At 41.1% G+C, this 24,389-nt stretch overlaps 1 pseudogene; it reads right to left on the bottom strand.

Moving 5' to 3' along the window:
- LOC110317869 overlaps positions 1–24,066 on the bottom strand; it is a 26,874-nt pseudogene extending 2,808 nt beyond the window's left edge.
- Between the last annotated feature and the right edge of the window lie 323 nt (positions 24,067–24,389).

Here is a 24,389-nt window from a genome sequence, read left to right as displayed (position 1 = left end):
GGGTCCACAGAGGATCCTGATGTACTGAGGGAGGAACCACCACTGCGGTGGGCTCCACACAACCCTCTTTCTCCCGGGTACTTCTGGGCTATGACCCCGGGGCTTCCTGAGGATTTTAGGTCACTGTCATCATTGACCAGCAGCTCCCCCGGCTCTGCCTCCCACTCACCTATAACATTTTCTACAACTAAAAAAGCTATGAAATAGGGTTGACATTTCCAGGTCAGTACCAGCTTGATTTCCTCATGTCCCATGACTCAAGTATGTGATGTCATTAGCCAAAGGGTCTTACCATCAAGTTCTGGAGGGCAACCAAGAACAATGACCACAGACTACAAAGTTTCAAGGGTCTATAGGACGCTACTCACAAACACACTAAAAAGAGATAACTTATTTTTGGAATTGAGCTTTTCTTTGATAGTCTATAGTGTCTGGAAGAGGTATTACCACACATTCCCCCCATGTAAGATAACTTCATTTAAACTTTTTTGTTGCATATGTATATGATGTATATGTGCATTATATATCTATATACATACACACTTTAGAAAGCTTCTACAAGTTAAAACTATTTTAATTTAGTGCTAAATCTGGTTAAAACAGAGAAGTGGCAAAATGTATGTACTAATGTACTCTAGGAGGCCTCTATAACAACATATATATATATTTCTAAAAGGTCTTAGCAGTAGTTATCCTTCCCCACACCTTCTCCTTTATGCTGCCCTTTCATGCCCAACCTACTTAATCCTTTCTGACCCACTATCCTTCTTTTCCACTTTATTTCACACTTGTTCTATCATATTCCTTTCCTTGGAACTCCCCCCCCCCCAGGCCTCTTTCTAGTTTTCTGACTTCTGTGGATACTTTAAAGCCACATGTCTAAAGATGAAGATCTAGGGTCCTCCTGAAGGATAGCATACAGAGCTTGCATGTCTGGTTACCTCATTCTGAATGATTCTCTTCAGCCCCATCCATCTCTCTACCATTTTCACACCCATTTGCTTTACAGACAACTATAATTCCTTTGTGTAGATGATGTATCACATTGATGAAAAGCCAAGCTGTTTCTGTTTCCTGACAGCTGTGAATAAATGAGCAGTGAGCATGCGCAAGCTCTTTACCCGGGGAAGAGTTGGTAGAGAACCTCACAGAATAGCTGATCACTGTCCATGAAGCACACCTCACTTTCCCCTCAAGATAAAGATCTCACAATGGAATTGATGTTCTCACAAGGAAATTGATGGTGAGCGGGCTGTCTTTCAGTTGAGGTTGAGGAGCTGTGGTGGAGTTGAGCTTGGAGAGATGACCTTGCTTCCCCTCCATGCTGCTCACCTTCCTGTCATCTGTATACATGGATACCAGAGAGCACAGTGACTTTTTCAGCGTTGGAAGAAGAAAGCAAAATAACTCCTTAGCAATAGAAGTTGCCCAGGCAAGAACACAGAGAATAATGGGTAGGGTAATAGACAAAAGGGAAGCTTTTTTTGAACACCTGCCAGAGGAAACTGATGGTGTCTTCCCTAGAGGAAGTGGATGCTGTCCTGCCAATGCCTTCAAACGCACTCAGGAAGCAGGTGGTATGCCACACCCAATGCTAGACCACTACCCCAGTGATTAGAACCACAGATTCCATGTCCCTTGCCTGCCTGCCCCATGACTGGCTCCGATAGAAGCCAGACATCACGGCTTAACACTGTAACACACTGAGGACAGGCCATGATCCTGCCTCTTGCTATGTTATTATTTATCTAAGCTTGGTTAAGTAGTGTGGTTACGTAGTGGAGGGGAAGGCCATGAGGTATTTTCTGATGGTGGGAGCACAGTATGCTCTCACCAAGTTCTCATCAGGCTGCCCAAGTTTCCCATCTGTAAGCAGGTTTGCTTAGATGATCCTAAAACATTTTGCAAACTATTGGTTATGTAGTTATGACTTTGTATTTGTGTGTGTGTGTGTGTGTGTGTGTGTGTGTGTGTTTTACTGGGACTTGAAAATATTGCTTCAAACAGCCTAAGTGCTCTACACATAAGTTGTATGTTCAGGTCAAGATTCTGCTTTTCATGAGTTAGATATTGGATATTTACACTGAGGGTGAAACCAAGAGAAAATACGCAAGTAATCAAGGTTAAGTTTTAGAAGAATGAACATTTGGAGACTAATCAAATCACATTGATCAAACAGAAAGTAAACAGATTAAAAAGTCTCTTAGCCTCTTACTTATCTCTACTTGGATTTATTTCATATGAGGATTATTAAAATGTCTTAAAAATTTCAACACTAAAAACAAACAAAAGGTTGGGAACCTTTTTTTTTTTTTAAAAAAAAAAAACCCTCTGTGACAGGAATAATGTGAAATAAGTCATAAACACTGGCAATACCCTTCTAAGACTTGAAATCACAGTAACAGAAACAAGTGACCTTGGAAGAAGTTCTCAGTTCATCCTTACCCTGACCTTAGTGCCTTTGGCTTTAACTGGAAATGTGATTGAATTACACATTCCCAGGCTACCCGGACTTAATGAATCAGAGGCTGGATTGGTGAGATCTAAGAATTTCTAACCATGGGAGCTAAAGTGACTGGAGTTGGACTCTGCCCTCCTCACAGTGACTAGAATTCCCTGTATTGTTTTAAAGGTGCTTTCTAGGTGTCAAATACTGCATCCAACTACCTTCTCAAATGCCCTCTCTGAGGGCAAATGGAAAGTTTGGAATTGGATCATTTAAACTAGGGACTGATAAAAGAGACCTGAGACATGCCCCAAAAGTCATCCGTGACAAGGCCTGGTGAGAATGTCCCCTGGGTAATTGCACTGGTTGCCAAACCTGAGAACTGGATTTCAATCTTGGGGACCCATGTGGTTGAAGGAGAAAAACAACTTTCATTTGTTATTCTCGGACCAACACTGGTGCTCCATGATAAGTGTGACCCCGGGCCATCACCCCGCAAAATAAATAAAAATTAAAAATGTAGAAAACGTTCTCCATGACAGCAACATAGATCATATTAGCATGTCGCATCCGACAGTAAGGAAAGGTGTGATTGACTTATGAAATCTCACCCTTCCTGTAAGCTTATGGATATGATTTTACTGGTAGCTAACCCCCTCCTTTTTTTTTTAAAAAACAAAACAAAACAAAACAAAACTGTTTTTCTGTTTGGCCTTTGTTTTCTTTAAGATGGAATCTCATGTATTCCAGGCTTGTCTTGAATGTACTATGTAGCCAAAGATTATTTTGAAGTTTTGATCTTCCTGTCTCCGCGTTCAAGGTGCTGGGATTTAGAGGTGTAAACCACCAGCCTAGTATCTATGGAAACAGAGATTGAATATGGACCCTCCTGAAGTCTAAGCAATTATTCTATCAAGGGTGTTACATCCCCAGCCATAAACCATTCCCTTATAGTACAAATTTATAATAGTGGGGGTAAGAATGTGCCATGACTTTTAAATCTCAAGTATACACTTAAAGTAAGAGACAACTCTTACACAGTACGCTCACCACCTGTGGTGGTTTAATGACAATTGCCCCCATAGGTTCAAATACTTGGTCTATAATTGGTAGAACGGTTCAGGAAAGATTAATATGTGTTGTCTTATTTGAGTATGTGTGGCCTTGTTGGAGTAGGTGTAGCCTTGGAAGATGTGTGTCTCTAAGGGTGGGCTTTGAGTTTTCAAGAGCCCGTGCTAGACCCAGTCTCTCTCCCGCCCTGCCCCTGTTCCCTGTCCCTCTCTCTCTCTGCCTCTATCTCCGTCTCTGTCTCTGTCTCCCTCTCTCCCCCTCCTTCTCTCCCTCCTCTCCCTTCCTCTCTCCCTCCTCTCCCTTCCTCTCTCTCCTCTCCCCTCTTCTCCCACTCCTCTCTCCTCCCTCCCTTCCTCCTTTCCCCTCCTCCCCACCTCCCTATAGATAAGAATGAAAAACTTTCAATTACTTCTCCACTACTATGCCCATCAGCTCTCCTCCATGATGATCATGGGCTAACTCTAAAACTATAAGCAAGCTCCCAATTAAATTTTTGTTTTAAGAGTTGCATTGGTCATAATGTCTCTTCACAGTAATAGAACATAACTAAGGCTTTGGCCAACTTGAATTCTTCTGTGCTCAGATGATAAATACTTTACAGTGCTAACTGGACAAAGTTAGACCTGAAGACTGCTTAGTAATTTCTCTTTAATTTTAAATTTTTATATTAGCGATTCCAAGAAATTAAAACCAAGGAATAGTTTGTAACAGTATTATCACATAATTACACTTGCAAGTAAAGAAACATATGACTTCAAACCTTCAGTCCTCACTGAGGTCAAAATATCAATGTTCTTTTCCTTTCCATTCTCCATTTAGAACACAAGGCTGAGGTCAGAGGATTTCATGAAGAGAAGCTCAGTACATGAGTAGCTACAAAGTGTTCGCTTCATGAGGAGTTTAAAAATGTATGACAATACAAAATGTTCATCCCAGCCTGGTGGTGGTGGTGCACGCCTTTAATCCCAGCACTTGGGAGGCAGAGGCAGGTGGATTTCTGAATTCAAGGCCAGCCTGGTCTACAGGACAGCCAGGGCTATACAGAGAAACCCTGTCTTGAAAAACCAAACAACCAACCAACCAAACAAACAAAAACAAAAAAACAAAAACAAAAACAAAATATTCATCCCAATTACACATTTTCTTTGTCTAGCACAATACATAATAGTATTACTATCCAAGTCCTCTTGTGTACTGTACTGTGTATACATAAAGTTTATTTTAGAAGCTAAACAGATTTTATTATACAAAATCACCAGAGAACTTCAATATAATCAATGAAGTATTGGGTTTAAGGAAAACTCCCCCTCCCCTAAATGTTTAGCATTTGCTAGTTGGCACACTGGATAAGCAATGTTGCTTCAAAACCAGTTGTTAAATTAAAATTTTCACTCTCTAAGCTCCCCTGTTCGCTCCCATAAATAGAGATGTAAATAAAATCTTGTTCATGCACATAATTTTCGGGAGACCTCATCTGGGCAGTCCCACCTTACTCTAGCCTGCTATCTCACCCTAGGTTAGGACTCAATAAATGACAGTCATTGTCTTTATCAGTTTATGTATAGTTTGAAATAAGGCATCACTTGAACAATAACTTCCTTAAACCGAAAGGCAGTCCAACCACAAATTATAAATAATTCCAGAATATTCTTAAGAATGCTGTTTGATCTAGATAGGAAGTCTCCACTGCTGGCCATATGCTTCTCTGGTTCCCTTTCAGCCGTAACAGATCTGCAACTAAATATGCTCTAGCAAGGACCAGGAGTCATTGCTGTTTCTTAGTAGTTAAAGTAACTATTTCTTAAAGTAACGTAACACTTTTAAAAGCACATTCACTGAAGGTTTCCAGCAGTGAGGAATTCCCTTCCTAGACGGAAGAGGCTCTGGCTGTTTATGAAAATATAGTTGCTAGATACTGTTTGCATAGGGTAAACCAAAAGGAGGCAGAGGTGGGGAGAGTGAAGTTCATAGGTTAATGATAACACTGGGCAGCCTTCTGATGTGAGACAGAAATTGCCCTCTTGAACCTCCATTTTCCATAAACCTATATGTAAAAATAAGCTAGTAAATAAGTAAATAAATAAATAAATAAACAAACCAATAAAATTAAAAAGCATAGGTGGCCAAGGAACCTCAAAAGAACGAAATGGAGCAAAGAAAATTTTATCTTAGTTTTCCAAAGAGCTTCCATAACATCGTTAAAATTAATACACGTTCTTGGTGAGGCTAATTTAATGCATCATTGCTTCTAATTGTGTGCTTAACATACACCTCTTTGAACATTTAGCCCAGGATGTAAATAAATGTTAGCATTCACATATTCACACATTAATTAATTTCTATGAGAAAATTCATTACAATGTGATGGCGTATGGACTTATCTTTATTAACAGTTATGCAGTCCTTTAAAAGAAAATGTTTCCTGAAATATTGCATTTTGGACAGTGGTTATATACAGCAGGTTAAAAATGAGTTGATAAATGGTTATATTAAAAGAAAATTGCTACGAATTTCACATTTATTTGTATTTAAGAATCACTTGTTTTGATTACAGAAAATGAAGCAACACATTATGTAGTTTATAGCAATTTTCTAAAAAATACAGGTTTTGAATCATTTCAGTATGACAGATATATTTTGGTTTTTCACTTCCTTTGGATTTTTATTATGGTCTTCAGATTTTAGGTTCTCTACTACAAATCTTTTTTGTTTGTTTCTTTTAGTCTTTTTAAATGTTTCTTTAAACAACATGTTACAAGCTATTCACTAAAAAATTATGAGTTTAAAGGAAACCTGGGCCTGACTTACAGTCTTAAGAATGTATATAGTATAGGGTTTCCTTAGACCTTTGTTTTTTTTGTTTTTTTTGTTTTGTTTTGTTTTTTTGTTTTTTGCTTTTCAAGACAGGGTTTCTCTGTGTAGTCTTGGCTGTCCTGGAACTAACTGTGTAGACCAGGCTGGCTTCGAACTCAGAAATCTGCCTGTCTCTGCCTCCCAAGTGCTGGGATTAAAGGCGTGCACCACCACTGCCCGGCTCCTTAGACCTAAGCTATAACATTGAAGTAAGACTGCATCTCTGGGTAGCAGACTGCATTTGATGGGGTTCAGTTACATCATAGACATGAATACAAGGCGATGACAATGGGGTTTAATGTCATACCTTAGCTGGGAGTAATGAGGATGTCCCAAATTTAGATGTCTCCTGAATGTGTCACAAGTGGGTTCTTTCTTTAATGGTTCAGACCCAGGTTCAATATGGAGCTCTGTTTGTTTGTTTGTTTGTTTTTTACTGAATGTAATTTAGGCCACAAATATTAAATTGTTTATTATTTTAATGAGTTATGGCCACCTTTTCCAAGCAAAGTTCATATTTTATATGATACTTAGAATTTAGCAAAACATCAAAATATTCCTTATACATCATCCACATTCCATACCTCTATTTTTTTTTTTAATTTTATAGTAAAATTTTTATTGTGTGTTATAGTTTTGCTGAGTTCATTGTAAGGCCAAATACTGAGACGTATAAAAGAACTAACCTTTCTCTGGCAAGTTCTATGTGTGAAGAAACACGACACACCTTTCACTAGAGACTGCCAGACTTTGTGTAATCCATATTTAATCAACGCTGACAGTGTGTGACAATCCTGTTTGCTCCCTAGAAATTGAGATCATTTTCTCTGCTCAGCATATACAGCTTCATATTCCGTATCACCCTAGCACTATACTGACCAAACTACAGACCGAGCTCACACATGAAAAACAAAACAAAACAAAACAAAACAACCCACTGTTCCTAAGTGTTTAATAAGTTTAGGAAGAATTATCATATTGCACATGCCTGGTCTATTAGTGGTTCTTAAATGCTTTTGTTTATATGTCCATTCCTCAGATTTGAATGGTCCAACCAATCTTTCTTGAGGAATTAAGATTTGAGTACAGATACGTAGGTGAAGCTGTGATAGGGTGATCGAGAAAGTGTGATACAGGAGGGAATTTTCCCAACAGAAGTAGGGCTTGGGCCCAGCAGAGAACACACAGTGGGATGTGTCCAGAGTTGTCAACTGGATCCAAGATGGTCTGGGCCGAGAGTCCCCAGGTCAGAGTCTACCAGAAAGTCAGTTATGTGGAGGACCCTTAGTGCTACTAAGTTTTTATGTCTTTCCATAGCGAGTACCAGAAGTTCTGGGAGGGTGTTAAGTTGGAAAGTGATTTAGAATCAGGACTTCTTGGGTCATTATCTTCATCTGTGTGGCCACTCCAATAAAATGGCATAGGCTAAGAAGCACACAAACCATTCTTTCTTGTTATGGAGACAGAAGTCCAATGTCAAGGATCAGCCTTGACCATTGCGGGGGGGAGGCCTGATGTCCTGCTCCATAGATGGCACTTTCTTGCGTTCCCTCATGATGGACAAGGTACAGTAGCTCCACCCCCATGCAGTCCCTTGAAAAGGTTCTTAATAACGATGTCACATTTGGGAGGAGATTTCAGCATATCACACAGCAGTCACAAAGAGAGGAGAACCGAGTTATAAAAGCATAGCTTGTTATTACTGGCTTTTCTTCTCAGTATAATATTTAAAGTCAAGTAGCAGATGCAGACCGTTAGGCAATATCTGACTCCAAGTAGGTACCTTACATCTTACAGTCATAGCAATGGGGATATGAACATACCAGTGCAGCCACACACACGAACTCACAGCAGTTGGAGCAGCAGATACAAAACTTGTGTTAACCCAAGTCAGATCAAATCCTAGCATGGAAGGAAGAGCTGAACACACAATCCTACACCAAGTGGGGATGCTGTTGGAAAATGTGAGTGGCTGGGTGTGGGAGAAGGTGAGGAAGAAGCCATTTTCTCTTAGAGCACAGCCCCTGGTAACTAGACAACTCTACAGTGAAGTTCACATAGCCAAGAGCATTTGGGTGGCACAAATTGACACTAAGGACTAAAAGAGGTGTCACAAAGTTGTGTGGATAGGGAAGAGGAGTGAGTTGGGATGTTGAATGTGAACCAGAAAAAAAAAACAACAAAAACAAACAAACAAAAAACATTGTTCAAAACTCTCAAAGAACTAATTTAAAAAGCAAGGAAAGGAATTATATTTTGGTTTTGTTTGTTTAAATTTGGAATCCTTGGAATTGCCTTGCAGTGGGTTGAATTACCAAGTCATATAGAGATTTTACAGGTCTTCTGTGACAAGAATAATGTTGAGATTAAGCAGCCATCAATCGTATGCTCTTTCGTCTATCTTTATTCCTGGGATGCTGTTTCCCCCATTTGCTCAGATGCAGCCCCAATTCTTCCTGAATTAAAATGTCAGCTCCATCTGTAGCTACAAAGGCTAATCTTGTTAACCCTGGACTCAAAACCACTGAGCAATGAAGTTATTTCTTAAATATTATCGGCATAATAAGCAGTTGGGGGGGTCCATCTTTGCCGGTTTTTAGCTATACTCATCAGCAAATAAAGTATACTGTCACTTCCTGATAATGGTGGCACCTGACAGTTTACAGCGCCGGTGAGTATCCTGAGCTCTTTTCTTATTTACACTTGATGCTAATGGCCTTCCCATTAAGGCCACCTTAAAACATTTTCTTCAAGTTCTAGTTCAGCAATTTAAACACACGTGCATTAAAGTGTGGATGTCTGCAAGTTGACGTGGCATCTTGTGTACAGAATCCGTAAGAGGATGTGCTCATATTCACAGGACTAGCCTCTTTCTGTAGACCTTCTGACATCAGCAGTATGGGAGAGGAGCTAACACAGGAAGTTGGCTGTGACAGTCACGTGTCCCTACTGAGTAACAGTGGGCTAACTCCTGGGACAAATAAATCTCTGTAAAAATCAAATGAAAGGACTCAATTAGAATAATGGCAGGGTCAGTGTGTGTGTGTGTGTGTGTGTGTGTGTGTGTGTGTGTGTGTGTGTCTTTGAGCTCTGAGAAAAGGAAAGGCAACCATAAGAGCTGTTGCTTTGGTTGTTAAACACCTAAAACAAGGTTCTCCTAATTACAGGCACAGCTGTCCCAAGAGCAAGTGAGAACTCATGCTTATTGGTAATCTGGTCAGCAACTCAGTCAAGACTGGCCCTGATATCATGTTTAAATTGTTTGCTTAACAAAAAAATGTGTTAATAATTATACCCTGGGCTAACTTGAGGGGGCATCTCACCCTGCCTTCCCCTATTCCACACCACCCACCTACCCCACTGTGACTCTGTGCATCCCATCTGAACCACTGAAGATGGAGGGAGCGAAGCCCCCTAAACATCCAATAACCCTAGTGGTTTTTACCATACAACATGACGGTGGGCTTGTTAGCCATAAGCCAATTAAGGCAATTAGTGCTATTTAATACGAACACTCTCCAATCCACACACTGGCAGGGATATTGAGAAATACAAGCATGGAGAATGCTGATTTATTTTCCCATTGCCTGAGCCAGCTGCGGAGTGCCAAGCAGTACTGTATGTGCTCCCGGCATAACTTTATTAATAATCTTGGCAAACAAAGAATCCTTCAGCAAATAGCAGTAGCCTTTTGATTATATTGTGTCACAGATAATAATTGCTTCAAATTGAATGTTGGAATCTCATGCATAATGAAAAAAAGTGCTATCATATAACAGCTTGATTATAAAAGCATGAGGCGTTTTGGAAAGCTACCAAAAAAATCCCCCAAATTGGATGTTTTAATTGTTTGACTTCAGTTGCTGATCCAGACCAAATTCATTAAAAATATTTTTACGTCCTCAAATTCTCCACAAAACAGAATTTTCCAAGCCTACTATCAACAATTCATTTAAACTTAATGAATGTGAAAAAAAATGTTTTTCTAAGATATATAAAAGTATGACATTATTGTTGTTATTGGAGTAATGCTTAATTCGGTGAAATTTCACTACACAGAAAACTTTAAATTGGCAGTGGTAGGTTTGGAAAGGGGGATGTGATGAATACTTTATATTAGCAATGGGACTTGACCAGTGTGCTATATCATTTTAGGAAGATATCCTAGAATCACTTCAGTTTCCAGTGATGGAGCTGTGTAGTGAAGTCGTGGAAGTGTACCTGTGGTTATTTACTAACACGGTAGTTCTATTCAAATATATTCAAGGGTCAGAATTGTTAAGACACTGAAAGGAATAGCTTTCAGTGAAGGTGTTTTGTTTGAGATGCGAATTACCCCCAAGTGCCTCAGACTTATGGGAATAGCACAGCCTTCCTTAGTCAGGCTTGGGGGTAGCGCATGAGGTGAATAAAGCCTCCCCCAGTCAGCCACGGATGGTAACAGTGTTTGCAGAAGATGAACCACAGACTCCCCTTCTGGGATGCTTACAGCCTGAAACTGCTCCCTACAGAGGCCTTGATAGAGATTAGCCAAATTGCCGCCTCCTTCAGCTATATGCAATAAATCTGTGTCCTCCAGATCCAGAAGTATAAAATAAACACACTGAGTTCTAGTCCCCCGCTATGAAGTCTATGGTGGTCTGTCTCCGTCAGAGCTCATGGTCCATTGATCCAAGCTTTTCTGTATACGCACCTCTGTGTCCGCCTTTTCTTCATTTTCGCGTGGCCCCAGTCAGGACAATCTGTAAATCTGTGCAGATCAAGGCACAAATTATTTCCCATTTAATCTTTACAATCCTGTCATAGAGACAGTATTACTGTATCTTGGGCATGGGAAGTATAGGAAAACATTTACTGCATGATTTCAATAACCTGCTTTGCATCAAAACAGCACATCTGTGCTTCAACTCCAGAAATGGCCGGGAGTAGCTTTTTCCTTACATCCTTGTTCAGGAGACTTGCCTTTTCAGGAGTAATGTTTAAAGACTCCGGTTTCCAATGGTCCCCAAATAGAACGGAACATGGCCACACTAAGAACTCCTACAGGTGCATATTTGCCAGGAGCTCAGGAGGTGGCTTCTTTTCAAGGTGCCCCTGACTCAGGTGACAGTGAGGGGTCTGTCTTCAGGGCTCAACACAGAGAGGTGATCTGGTCACTCTTCAAGCATTGTGTCTCTGAGCTTCGTTCCCTTGCCACAAAGGACTTGAATTCAGCCACGGACAGGGCTCTTTTGCTCTGTTTTCTCAATAAACATTGCATCTAACGAACATCTCTTATTTTGATTTTATGTGATGGATCAATGCACATCCTTGATACTTACGGATATTAACGGTCCCGGGGCATTAGGTAGACACTTTCTCAGCATCCTGTTTCCTTGCTATCCCCTTAAGTACCGCACACCCCATCAGCCCATCCTAATTAAGGGTGAAAGTAAAATAATGATAATTTTGCCCATGGAGTCCTTGTGCAAATCCAATCTTTCTTGGAAGTTCAAATAAAGCAAGCCTTCCAGAGCACAGGAGTAAAGTTCTAGAGCCACAAGGATGCAACCGTATCTCAGGATGCTTATGTAAGGGGTAAGAATTTCCGACCTTCTCCAGAGGTCTACCCTATCTCAAAGCATTCTTAAGTAACCGAGGGGACTCACATCTCCTTGCTGAGTGTCTCTGTCTTCATCACTGGTAACCGTGCCAAGCCCGATGCCCCCTTTTCTTCTTTTTTACAGGCTTATGTCCTCTGCTTAGTTAAACTATATCCACCCTCATTTACTGCCTTTGCACTGACACAAAAGAGCGTCCTTATAGTAAATAATTCACCAGAAGTCTACCTTAGGGACAATTCCCATCACTTGAAGTTGCGTGCTCTCCATCACAGCTAATAGCTAGAGCATCCTGTAGAAGAGGGCCTACTGAAGCTGGGACATAGGGACCTCAACTCACTGGGCACCTGGCAACTATTTTTTAACTCACTATGTCAAATGGAAAGAAAACCTCAGCTGATTGGGAGAACTTGAGTAGATTTCATTTATAAGGCATTTTGAAGACAGTAATGGGCTACTCCCTTCCAGGTTATACTTTGAATATTGGTTTATTTCATTAATCCAGACATTCTTCTGTATCAATGCAGGGATCATTTCTTCTTCCTCATTCTTCCTGTCTCCCCTCCCCCTCTACCCATCCCCCTCAGCAGATGAGCTGCTCTGACTGTCTCCCATTCTATGAGTGACAGCTTTCTCGTTAGGGAAGGATTTAGGCACCATTTTTTTTTTTAATGAACACAGTTTCTCAAATGTGAATGTAGAACCCCTGGGCATCTTGTCAGAGCTTGCGGATTCTAAACCCTAAATCTCCAGGGCTGGGAAAGGGCCTGAGCAGACTTCTAGGTTTCTATCAGGCAGGAAATGGTGCTGGTTCCATTCCACAAACCACACTCCGAGGAGCGGGGATCTAGGTAATTGAATCAAAGCAGCCAAAACCAGTCACACAAAAGCACAAGGGAAAGACTAGACAAAGGGAGGAGCAGAGCCAAACCTCAGGCCCCAGCACAGTTGGCAGCACCATGCGAAGGCGGCAGAGACAGAGACTGTGTGTGGCTAGTGATGTACTTGAAGGGTTCAACATTTCTTTGCTTAAATGAGGAGTTCCGATTCTCACTCTTGGAAGAGGTCTCCCTTTTGCATCCTTCGCAACGTGCCCTTCCTTTCTGAGGATCTTAGGAAGTGTTTGGAGATAGCCGGGAAAGCAAATCACGTGGGACAAAACACATTTGTAAAGATTCCGGATGCTCATTTCCTATCTGCAGTGTCTACTGTGCACAGGCGAGGCTGTTGTAGGAACAGTGCTGTGGTGGTTCTGAGGGTACCAGAGTCCTTAGCCAAGCTCTGCAGCCAAAGGGCTCTGAGTCTTGTCGATATAGTCCCCAGTCCTGGATGAGTTACTTCACACACACACACACACACACACACACACACACACACACAAGGGTTACAACAGATTGCATTTCAGGATGGCTATGGAAATAATTAACTTAAGTAAATGCTTAGAAATAGGAGGCACCCTATGAGTGTAAGTGTCATATAGTCACATTTGTATAAGTCTAATGTTATTAGCTAGCTTGACTTGAAGGCTTGATCATAAACCACGTGATTTCCGTATTTTACAAGTAAACATTTAGTTCCCCTCAACCAATCTAATGAATGTTATAATCTGAATTATCACAACATATGGCCTATTAGTGTGAATGTGTGTTCAGAATGATGGACATGTAACACGTTACTCACATGGACAGTATTTCCTTGGGGCAGTAAATTTCTCTATGAGGTGAATTACAGTGTATGTTAATCTAAGACAAATCTTCTCTCAGGGACTGCTGGTAGAAAATATCAGTGCGTAAAAATTTTAAAAAGTATTGTAAAGCCAGACATTTTGAGAAACACAGTGAATAGGCAAACTGCTTGTTTAATGCATTCACGGGTGTTAGGCCTTGGATAAGTCACTTTCCTTAATGTATTTTCATTTCCAGAGTTATTATGATGTCAGAACCTACCTTGTGGGATTGTCACCAGGTTTCAACAAGTCAATATAAATTAAAATTGTTGGACATCTCCAGCACTACATCTCCGTGTCAAGCAGTGTCTCAAGGACACCAACGCAGGAACAGGAGCCCAGGGGTTGAAGAACCAGAAGCAGCATGGGAAGAAACTGAACTCTCAAACCCCCAGTCCTTCCAGGCAGGCAGTGGGATCACACAGTCCAACCTGTCCACGAGAGCTCACAGCCACCCTCCAGTGGGACTTTCTTAGCTTACTCTCTACTTTATTAAACCCAGAGTCTCGCCCTTCTATCAGATAAATATGACTGTCATTTCATAGTGTTCAGGTCTTACCCATCTCAGTGTCCCTGAAAATGGAATTAAATGTTCAAAAATTTATTTAACCCAGTGACAAATGACACAAATGATTTCTGTCCTCCAGGCGCACTCCTGTGGGGCTAACACTTAGAAAGGATCAGGAGTGGAAGGTCCTGCTCTGCTTAGCAAGTTCAAGGTCACCCTGGGCTGCAGGAAAGCCTGATTCAATGAAACATCGAAGGAAAATAATTTGAGGGAGTCTGATTTCTCTGAGGTGATGAGGGTTGGGCTAGAGGGAATTAATTGTAAGAGCAAGCTCCAGTAGAATCAATGACAGCAAACATGAATCTTGTGAAGTCCTTGACTGTGGGACAAGTGCCTAAAGTTCTGGCAAGGGGGGTGCTTCAGATGCGGGCACCTTTCATCAGCACCCCCCCCCCCCCACTGCGTGCACTATGACTACTTTGCATTTAATTGTCTCAGCACAGTGGCCAAAACCAGAACCTGGAGACACCTAGCTTCGGTTCCCTTTACTGTTCGTGTCCAGTCCGCAGCATTCACGGGCTGTGCAAGTCCAGGCAAGATTCGGAGATTCTCTTAGCCTGTGGGAAAAAAAAAAAAACAACAAACCAACACAAACAAAGCCAAGAGGCTAAAAATAATCTCCAATCTCCCTGGGGAGAGTAATAAATGGATCTTAAAATTTTTATCTTCTATCAGGATTGTCATCACCATTGTTGATTTTCATGTTAGCTTCAGAGAAAACGAACCAGCTCACCTAGCACCAGTACTGTTACTACTGCTCTTTGCCTTTAATCCTACTGAGAGCTGCTTTCATGGGAATGTGTTATCTGCCTAAACGTTCACTATTCAGTGTTTACTTTCACACATACGCCTCACCACAGCTCACAAAACATATGCGCAGAGAAAGGGTTTGTGCTTAACTGCAGGAACAATCAGAGTAGCACATGGCAGTGAAGGCCTCTGTAGGGAGCTCTGCTGTCTACAGAGGTTGGTGTCTCCAGAACTATTCCCTATGGTCACACAGCAGTTGTTCTATCTCTCCTTGGCCTCATGTCATTGGTACATATTTGGTGAACCAGAAAAGAGATGAGAGAGGTCATTTCCAGTTGGTCTAGAAAGAAATCAGGTCATGGTTGAAATAATAGTCTCATTTCATAAGAGGACACTGTGAAGAAATAATTGTTTTAAAGGTAAGATTCAAGCAAGGTGTCCAATTGAAGTTGTATAAAGCATATGTAATGCCAGCAACATGAGCTAGAGGAGAAAGCCCTTCTGGGTCATGAGTATGATTTTATAACTAGGTGCCATGGAGACAGAAACCATAGAAACAGGTCATCTTTTACCTTTCCAGACTTTAAATGTATGCTGTTGTGGGAGCTTTGCTTCCACATATAGATCTGTATAGGAAATAGGAGATAATTATCAAGGAAATCCAAAAATTTGAATTATACGTCTTATTCTCTCTAAGGAGAATATTACTTCCTTATCCAACCTAAAGGCAATTTCTCAGGAAGCTGTGGAAACTGTGTGTGGCAGATGTTCAAATTGGGTGTTTTCAGTTGATTAGTGTTTAGGGACCAGAATGATGAAAGAGGTTCAAAATCAATCAATCACTGTGGTTAATGTACCCCACTCCCCTCTGAAGGCCTTATCTAAAGCAGATCGTGCCCCTGAGACCTTAAAAATAAAACTCCGACTTTTCTCCTATATGAATGCAAGTGTAGATTATGGAATATGAGAGATCTATGATCAAAAGTAACTTCTGGGTCCTGGAGAATTAGCTCACCTGTGAAGAGTATTCACTGCAGAGTTATGGGGACTGAAGCCCAGACCCCAGCACCCACACGGGTGGCCATCCTGCAAAGGAGTGAGTGCCTGTAACTCCAGCTCTGCAGAACCTGATGCCCCTTTCTGGTCTCTGCACAGCCATAGACCGCCCCCCCCACATGTGCACACGCACACACACACACGTGCACACATGAGAGCATGCACACAGACATATGTACACTCATATAAAGAAATAAATCTTTTTCCAAGTGAAGGAGGAAGAGGTATTTATTATATTTATTACAACATTAAGAATTTTATTTTGTTGTTCAGAACTGATGCTCCATGGGCTATTTTGTGAGTGTGTGTGTTTGTGTGTGTGTGTGTGTGTATGTGTGAGTTTATATGTGTGCATGTGTGTGTATTTGTGTGTATGTGTGTGTTTATGTGTGTATGTGTGTGTTTATGTAGGTAAGTGTATGTGTATATATGCGTGTATGTGTGTGTTTGTGTATGTATGTGTATGTGTGTATGTGTGTGTATGTGTCTGCATGTGTGTATATGTGTGCATGTGTGTATATGTGTGTATGTGTGCATGTGTGTATATATGTGTATGTTTGTTGTGTGTATATGTGTGTGTGTGTGTGTGTAATGAGCAGAGAGTTTAATTAACTACTCTTACAGATTCTCGTACACATTCTGCACAGCATGTCCATGTTGCTGTAGCTTTTCCGCATAGCTAGCTTGCTTTTGCCTTCTACTCCAGGGCCCAATCACCACAGAGATGTCCTGAGCTTCTTTTAGGTTGCTTTTTCATTTTTTTAATCAAATAAATCACAGGGTCCATATACTTCTCAGAGCTGTTTTTGGGTACCTGCTGACTCGGTCAAGTTACCCCCACAAGTGTGCTTGGAGTCATTCTTCTGTACCATGAACATCTTCTCCATGAAACAGGTGCCTCTGTCTCAAGGACAGCTTCTGCACACAAGCAGTTCACCATAGCAGGATTCTGCTGAGAAGCGGTGGGGCCAGCCTATATTACCTTAGGCTTGAGGTATTTACTTAAGTATGCACATATACTCTGGATGTTCTTTGACCCCCTAAAAGCCAGGGTACTAATGATGCAATAATAAGATTGATGTAGTAATGATAATAGGTTCTAACCTCATTCCTAGCATCCTGACACCCTTACAATGCAGTTCTGGAAGGGAAGATGTCAGCAAACAGCTCTTTACACATGACCTTCACCAGGCCGTTATTTATCCTCATTGTAGCAAAGGAGTGCACAGAGATTGGAGTCACGGCTCTGAAGCAAGTTGGCCAAGGGTCAATGAGTCCTTTGCAATATCTGCTTTGTTTGTATTGAAAGAAAAGTGTAGGACTCCTTTGTTTGGAAAGCCTGTTTATTTGATATATGTCATGTACTCTATTTAGAAAGGGACTTGGCCCTTTGCTTAAGGTCTAGTGGGTCTCCCCAGAGTACAGTTTAATGGGGGTAAGGCCATAGAAAGCCTGTGAGGAGATTTCACCATCAGCCTTCAATCTCTGACCCAGAAAGGTTATGAAAAGTATAAACATATAGCCTCCTTGCTGAGAAGACCTTCACCCGTAGCTGAGCACCAGATATGGAACCTGAGCCACTTTTGTCTTTGTCCCCTCTCAAGAGTGAACAGGCAACTCTCGGTCTGAGATACTGGCCCACTTGACCAAAAATTACTCCTTTTTTTGGAAAACCTGAAGCAGTATAAGGATACAGGGAACATTTAATTTCTCTGGATATGGTCGTTGCCAGGAACCTAAGGGGATCAAATAATTTGGTCTGATCCATTTCTCTGTTGTGAAGTTTTCATGAGATTTAAAAGAAAGAATTGGAGACTTCCTGTGAAGGAAGTGTTTGCAACAGTGTAAGAACTCCTTGGCTTGTCTTGTTCACTCTGGCATGGGGCAAAGCTTTTCTCTACTGCTTTACCAATCAGTTCTCTCTAAGACAATGGTATCCTTTTCATCCACTAGCAGCTTGAACAGGCATCAGAATGAGATGTTTATTGCCACGATTGTCCTTGAAGTCCACCAAAATGAGCACAAGAAGACAAAAATAAAAGACACTGTCATCACTGAAGCCAGGAAAGAGCTATAATCGCATACCACACGATTGAAATAGTAACTGCAAACCCAAGGTGACAGTGTCAAGGACAGATACATACTCTGCAGGCTGCCAGTCACTATCTGAGGCAGCCCAGACTCTTGGCTGTCCCCTCCACAAGTCCACCACTATCACCACTCCCACCCGGGGCACATCCCTGCCTCCGGTTTTATTCTGTGCCAGCACACCCTAGGGTTTGTGATCCTACGGGGTGGCCATGAACTTCAAGGTTAATTATGATAAGCTATGGTCCATTACTATTCTTAAACCTGCTTGAAGATTGAGAAGTGATGTACTTTTAGAAAATGGACACTTCTGGAAAACTTCTGTTCCTCATAAAAAGGGACCGTAGACAATGGTGAACCCCTTTCGGTGTCTCTGAATGTTATCTTGCATGTGGTTTGTAGAAATATGGCAGCTACCTCAGAAAGCTATGGGACCAGACAGCCTAGGCAGAGAGTTGCTTGCTGAACTCAGCAGTCAGAAAGAATACAGACGATCTGAGCCCTGTACAGGTTCTCTCTTTGACCAATGGTCGGTCTGAAGGTACCTGTGTCCTGATCTGTAATTATGAAGGGAAACAACAGAAACCTGGGTGCTTTTAGCTCTCTTTCTTGCATCAGAAATCATTCAAATAATGCAAGGGCCTGAACAAGTAGAGTGAACCTCTGATAGAGCCAACATTTTCTAACAATGATAATGTCTGTGGGTGAGGCCTACTTGTGGAATCAGCTCATGGCCTTGATCCATTAAAATAAATGGGAAAGACGTCCGGAGGAAGGGCTGGGTTCCAACAATCCACTTGCATGAACAATGACAATGAACAAATTTCAATGTTACAGTAATTATAGTGTTTTTTTTTTTTTATCAAAAGGATTAAAACTTTAGGAATCTATAAAAAGTATAATTAATATGTGCTGGAAGGTAGAAGGATATATGATGAGGTCATTTCTTGTCTTTCATATTGATTAAGCACATAAACTAAGCAATGTATATCGAAGTGTATTGTTTCAATGTTTTAAGATATGTAGAAGAAAAAAAATTAAATTAACAACATAGCCAGCTTCAGGAGATGAAGGCATGGAGAGCCAAACACACGTGCTCCCCTTCTCTCACCGTGTAAAGGCAACAAGACCTTTTGAATCTTGTAAGACCGCAAAATTCTAAGTGCTAATGTTATTTTTAAAATATGAAAAGATCAGCATTGCAGGGTCTTAGAATGGATTATATATCCTAAAGTCATCATTTGGGAAGCACATCACAAGGAAACAAGAGATGATTCTTATGTAAGAATCAGGTCAGGCAATGATACATCATGTAAAAACTGTGAATTTTATTAGGTCAGTGATTGAAAATGGTGAACTCAGCTACTAAAAGAGTGAGACTGGTGGGCCTCAGAGCCTGAAGGTCTGAATGACATGGGGTGAGGGTGTAGCCAGGAGGTACACTACAGTGAGCACACACACACACACACACACACACACACACACACACACACACACACATACACACACACGTGCACACACACACACCTCAATCTCCCTCATTTGAAATTGCACTTGGCTTTCTGTTTCACAAGAGCCCACTACTGCTTAGTTTAATAGTGTAGAGCCACTTTTAACCAAAATATGCTCTTCATTTTATGGCTCCACTCCTACTGATTCACATTCTACTACAAGCTGATTTAAGGAGATCTAAAATGAGATAAGACTTGTGTTATTTGTCAGTTTGACCAAATCTAGAATCACTTGGGTGAAGGGTCTCTGAGATGGCCTTTGGTTGATAATTTTTATATTAATTAAGGTGGGAAGACTCAACTAGCCTGGCACTAGTTCCTGAGTGGGATCCTGGACTGTGTGAATGAAGAGATGGGTGACTGTGTAGGATGTGAAGTGCTGCTTCAAGCTCCAGGTGTCCTGATTTCCTTGTCCTCTAACTTGAAGGATGGGTTAAAAATCCACCCTTTCTCCTCTGCGATGTTTCTGTGAGAAAACCATTCAGTTGGTCATCTGTGTCCTGATCTGTAATTATTGGTTACAGATAGCAATAGGGAAAACCATTCAGACACAGTTCTGCTAGATCCCTTTGACTTTTCTAGTCTCTCTCCCGGTGAATACAAACATCCCTTCTCATTTATTCACATGCCTGAAGAAAAGTCTGTGTACATTCCAATCCATAAACTCACAACATTCAAGAACGTAAAGACTTCATTTCAAAAAATGACTGCCATTACACGTTCTGACGCTGTTGTGAACGGAACTCTGCATGTTAATCCAACACCCACATGCTAGCAATGAGCCAATGGTTGATCATGGAAAGCTAATTCTATTTGGATGACACCGTAGCATGCACATTTCAGGGTGTATGATTTATAATTAGATGGCCAAGTCACAGATATGGGCCATATCTGCTATTAACATGGAAATGAGAGACAGCATTCTGTCGACCTAAGAGCTTCAGTGTTTCACTTCTGAGAGTTTGTTGAAATAACACTCACTTTCATGGAGGAAAGCAGGCTATGAGACAGATTTGAAAGCTCAGTATATTTGTTCTGAAGTTGAATTGTGGATGATCCAGGTGACTCCAGTAGGAAAAGCAGCCGTCTATATCTATGAAGAGAAAACCAGAACACCACAGCCCGTGCTCTTTCTTAGCAGTAACAGTCATGAGGTCAAAATATGAGACTGAGGTCCTGAATAAAATCCAGAACGGAATCCAGGCTGTCTGCATCCTTCTGGCTTCTTTCTTGGTCTGCCTTACTTACCTTGAAATGCAGGGTTTTAAGTAGAGTAACATGTCAGAGGCCCCCAAGTCAATCCGTAAACACAACTCCACGAGAGGATGGATAATGGATAAACCAATGCACTGGATGCAGATTGTTGGGGGGACCGTCTCAGAGAAGACCCCGAGAAATACTGCAAATAAGAGACATGCAGGAGGAAAAAAGATGAACAGAGTTAGTCCCCAGGAATGCTTGGATTGCTCCAGAACATCCAGAGTGCCCATGACTGATAGATTTATTTATTTATTTATTTATTTATTTATTTATTTATTTATTTATTTATTTAAAAGAAAATCAGCTCCTGAGAGAGCTGCCATGCACAATGTATAAACCGTCTTCATCTGTTTGCGCCAATAACTGCGCCGACCAACCACAAGACACATAAAACCCATGGAATTTTTCTCCCCCGGATGTGGAACACGAGCCCCGAGCAAGCAAGGCTGCAGTCTTTCACAACCGGCTGTATTTTTTATTGATTTTCATGTGTTACTTGAGTCTTGTTAAGAGAGGTGTAGCCTGCCAAAGCAAACAGAAATGCGCATGTGCTGCCATCTGAGCGCTCTGTTACGAAGGTTACGCCTATTGAAGGAATTTGAAAGGCAAGTGTGCCAGGAGGCCGGGGAGAAGGGATAGAATGATGTACAGCCTTGAGGACAAATGATTCTCTTTATTTTCTTTCTAATTTCTACTTTTTCTCTATGGTAATCCATTCCTTTGGGAGGGGAGAATGTATAACATGATATAAAATATCTTAGTTTTTCTGGCGGGGGGGAGGGGATGTGGCTTGGCGTGTGAGTTTGTTGTTGTTTGTTTGTTTTTCTTTTTTATTAGATATTTTCTTTATTTACATTTCACATGTTATCCCCTTTCCTGGTTTCCCCTCTGAAAGTCCCCTATCCCCTCCCCTACCCCCTCCCCTCTCCCCTCCCCTGTCCCCCTGCTCCCCAACCTGCCCACTCCTGCTTCCTGGCCCTGGCATTCCCCTGCACTGGGGCATAGAGGCTAAACAGGACCAAGGGCCTCTCCTCCCATTGATGACCAAATAGGCCATCCTCTGCTACATATGCAGCTAGAGCCATGAGTCCTACCATGTGTTTTCTTTGATTGGTGGTTTAGTCCCAGGGAGCACTGGGGGTACTTATTTCATATTGTTTGTACCTCCTAGGGGGCTACAAACCCCATCAGCTCCTTGGGTACTTTCTTTAGCTCCTTTTTCAAGACAGGTTTCTCTTTGTAGCCCTGGCTGTCCTCGAATTTGGTTTTTACACCAGACTAACCTCGAACTCACAGAAATCCAGCTGCATCTACATCCCAAGTTGCTGGAGTTAAAAGGGGTGTGCCACCATGCCCTGCAGTATAAGATATCTTTATCAATGCAAAAAAAGTGATTTGAGAGTTGTCATTTAGGATTGAGTGTAGCTTGTCCCTGCCTCTGGTTCCCATAGTCCTAACAAAATTACATGGAAATGGTTAAGTTTCTTACAATGTAGCTTTTCCTTTTAAGACATAGTATAAAATCAACAATCGGGAGAGATGTAATTAACATTTTGCTGAAATCAGTTTAAATTTCTGTACATGATAAAATGGAATCTCTGTGTTGACAACCCTTCATTATTTCAGAAAAAGATTGGGTCTGTATTTCCAGAATCTTCTGTAAGCCAGTCTGGATGCAGGGTTTCTGTATTTCCATCTACTACCCTCAATCATGAACGTACTAGTCAATAAGGATCATGTTTTCATACAAAAGATCTACAATATGTTAAGGCTTTGACCATAACTCATCTTAAAGAGGAAAAACATTTCCAGCACCTAAATTCTCCTCTATTTTAAATGATTCAGACACAATTTTCAGGTTTTTGAATATAGTGTCCCTGGATCTTGAGAACCAATTTTTTTCTAGAGAAAATGAAGAACCATTTGAAGATTAAAACTTTTAATTTAATCTGGTTTTTATAACAGAAAGCAATACAGACATGTTCCTTTTTTTTTTTTTTCCTGAAATAAGAACCAAACACAGTTGACAGCAATGTTTGGCAAAAAACAATTGACCTAGTCTCTATTCAAATTTATTAATCATTCGCTGGCAGTAATTTTGTTTGTATTTATTGCATTTGAAATTGAATTCACCATCAATAACAGATTTCTCCATAAATAGTGGCTTAAACTCAACTGTGTTCTCTCCTCACTTTTGTCCAAAGTATTTGTAATGAAATGAGTTGTTAAAAAGATGAAAACCTATAGTAACCAAGTTTATGATGTTTTAAGTGTCAATAGGCAAAACTAGAATTTCAACTCAAAATATTAAATGAGGGACAATGAAGTATCTCAGCCAGCAGAGCCAATTGTCACTGATCCTTAAAACCTGAGTTTAAACCCTGGTGCTTAGGTGGTGGAAGAAAAGAACTGATTCCCATAAGCAGTCCTCTGATCTCTACATAGAAGATGTGACCCTCATGTTCACATACACACAGTAAATAAACATAAAAAAATAAAATTTATATTAAATGTTTCAGTATAGATACTCATCAAATCGAAGGGAACACCTATAGAACATGTTCTTCTTTAAAGTTTGTGGTCTTTTGTAAAATTTCAAAAGTATTCAAGAGTATATAATTGATGTAATAATTACACCAAAAATATAATGGTTGTATTCATTGAGCCCCTGTATGTGCCAGCAGCTCTACATATACTTTAGTTCATTTATCCCCACAGTCATTTGAAGGATTTACAGTTTTAGCCCCAAAGTAGAAACGTCTGGTTTCTTTGGAAAATCAGTTGTGTCCAGTGTTTTGCTCTTGCATATAGGTGAAAGGACTTGTGCTGTTTAGGAGTATAAATATGACCACCCAGTCAGAGGGAGCTCCAGCATCGGTTCTCTTTGCCCCAACCCACTGTTCGCCGAGGGCACACATGTGTTGGTTCTTCCTTATGTTGCATTGCTGAGCTTAGCCTGTGGTTACTTACTAGAGAGAAACTCGCCAAAGAACTTCTTGCGACGTTCCTGTGACTTCTTGCCATCTCTGCAGACTCATACCAGTCTGCAAGCCTCCAGTTCCTTCTAGATTGAATCGCCCTTGCTGGATTCCTGGGTGGTATCTGCCCAGTGAACTGGACTGTAGCTGTCGATTCATGTTTGGTGTTTGCTAGTAGGCTGTACTGAGAACAACGAAGACTGGAATCACCCCCAAAGAACTATTTCTAAACCGGTCCACTTCCTCTGCATCCTAATAACCTTTCTTTCCCACTACCTCTGGTGGGTGATGGGCTAGAGGGGAGGTTGAATCCTTGTTAAAGTAGGTTGAAAAAATATATGCCTACTTAACCCCATTGCCTAGATGATGAAGGGCTGAAGCACTGTGCTGTGTTCTTTACCAGGAAACCTGAATTTAAAAGCAAAGCTAGAATTTAAGCTCACGCTGTTGGGTCACAGAACCCAGGGTTAGCCTCCATACCA

Source organism: Mus pahari, chromosome 3 (assembly GCF_900095145.1).
Source record: "Mus pahari chromosome 3, PAHARI_EIJ_v1.1, whole genome shotgun sequence".
In the NCBI taxonomy this organism is placed as follows: domain Eukaryota; kingdom Metazoa; phylum Chordata; class Mammalia; order Rodentia; family Muridae; genus Mus; species Mus pahari.
This window is presented reverse-complemented; position numbering and strand designations above follow the sequence as displayed.